Source organism: Colobus angolensis, unplaced genomic scaffold (genome assembly GCF_000951035.1).
Source record: "Colobus angolensis palliatus isolate OR3802 unplaced genomic scaffold, Cang.pa_1.0 Scaffold43, whole genome shotgun sequence".
In the NCBI taxonomy this organism is placed as follows: domain Eukaryota; kingdom Metazoa; phylum Chordata; class Mammalia; order Primates; family Cercopithecidae; genus Colobus; species Colobus angolensis.
This window is the reverse complement of record NW_012117710.1, coordinates 107630-109442: the sequence shown is the minus strand read 5'-3', so window position 1 is coordinate 109442 and position 1813 is coordinate 107630. Positions and strand designations below refer to the sequence as shown.

General features: G+C 55.4%; 1 pseudogene; it reads right to left on the bottom strand.

Moving 5' to 3' along the window:
- LOC105522462 overlaps positions 1–1813 on the bottom strand; it is an 80367-nt pseudogene that overhangs the window by 18321 nt on the left and 60233 nt on the right.

Below are 1813 nucleotides of genomic sequence, written 5' to 3'. Positions count from 1 at the left end.
GAGGCAGGAGACGAGGGTCTGAGGCAGGGGAAGAGGGTCTGGAGGCAGGAGACGAGGGTCTGAGGCAGGAGACGAGGGTCTGGAGGCAGGAGACGAGGGTCTGAGGCAGGGGAAGAGGGTCTGAGGCAGGAAAAGAGGGTGTATTTGGCCTCATAGTGTTAGAACGAGGCTGTCAGGGTGCGCCCTAAAGCAACCTGCTGTTCTCATGAGAGGGAAGAGATGCCAGGGATACTTGGGCACAGTGAAAAGACTCTATAAGCACACACCATATGGCATCCACAAGCCAAGGAGAGGGGTTTCGGGAGGAACCAGCCCGAGGGACGACACCTTGCTCTCAGACTTCAGCCTCCAGGACTATGGGAAGGTAATTTTCAGTTAAGCCCAGCCCTGAACCCTCACACAGACGGGTACATTTACTGTCCCTGTTCTTCTGCCAAGGAAATTGAGGCACAGAGAAGTTTAGTGAACTGGGCCCATAGGAGAGAACCAGGAACGGTCAAGCTTGGGTTGGAACAAACCACCCTTTTTGCAGCACTCATGCTCTTAGGCACTACACGTTTCCTTGGATACGCTGGAAACACGGAATACTGCAGCACAGCCTGAACAGGCAACGTCACAGTAACAAAGACGACACTGAGTCGAAGTGCCTTCAGCCACATGGGAATGTGTCAGAAGAGTACGGGGGTGTCTCATGGATGGCATGAATAGAAGACCCCTAGAAAGGAAGAGACGGCTCAGCCCACTACCCTCAGGGGAAGGTCTTGGTTCTGCTCCACCACCGAGTAGTTTCCCACCTCTGACAGCGGAAGGCCTCAGTACCTAGGAGACCTCAGTACCTGGAAAGTCTCAGTACCTAGGTGACCTCAGCACCGATGAGGTCTCAGTACCTAGGAGATCTCAGTGCCTAGGAGACCTCAGTACCTAGAAGATCTCAGGACCTAGGAGGTCTCAGCAAATAGAAGGTCTCAGCACCGAGGTGACCTCAGTACCGACGAGTCTCAGTACCTAGGGGACCTCAGTACCAACGAGGTCTCAGTACCTAGGAGATCTCCGTGCCTAGGAGACCTCAGTACCTAGGAGGTCACAGCACCGAGGCGACCTCAGCAACAAGGAGGTCTCAGTACTTAGAAGGTCTCAGGACCTAGGAGGTCTCAGCACCTAGGGGGTCTCAGCACCGAGGAGGTCTCAGTACCTAGGGGACCTCAGTACCGACGAGGTCTCAGTACCTAGGAGATCTCAGTGCCTAGGAGACCTCAGTACCTAGAAGGTCTCAGGACCTAGGAGGTCTCAGCACCGAAGCGACCTCAGCACCGAGGAGGTCTCAGTACCTAGAAGGTCTCAGCACCGAGGAGGTCTCAGTACCTAGGGGACCTCAGTACCGACGACGTCTCAGTACCTAAGAGATCTCCGTGCCTAAGAGACCTCAGTACCTAGAAGGTCTCAGGACCTAGGAGGTCTCAGCACCTAGAAGGTCTCAGCACCGAGGTGACCTCAGTACCGACGAGGTCTCAGTACCTAGGAGATGTCAGTGCCTAGGAGACCTCAGTACCTAGCAGGTCAAACTGAGAGACGAAACGTAGAAGGGAGGTTGTCACGGGCTGGGGGAGGCGGAGTGGAGAGCTGCTCATGGAAAGATGCGAACGTTCTGCAGATAGACGGTGGTGCCCAGCGCACCACGCCAATGTGCTCAGTCCCACCGAACTGCGCCCTGAAAACGGCCAGCATGGCCAACTCCGTGTTTTGTATACGGCGCCACAGGAGGAAACAGTCGTCGGAAGAGAGGGAGGGAGAGAAGCCTTGCACAGGGATAGGC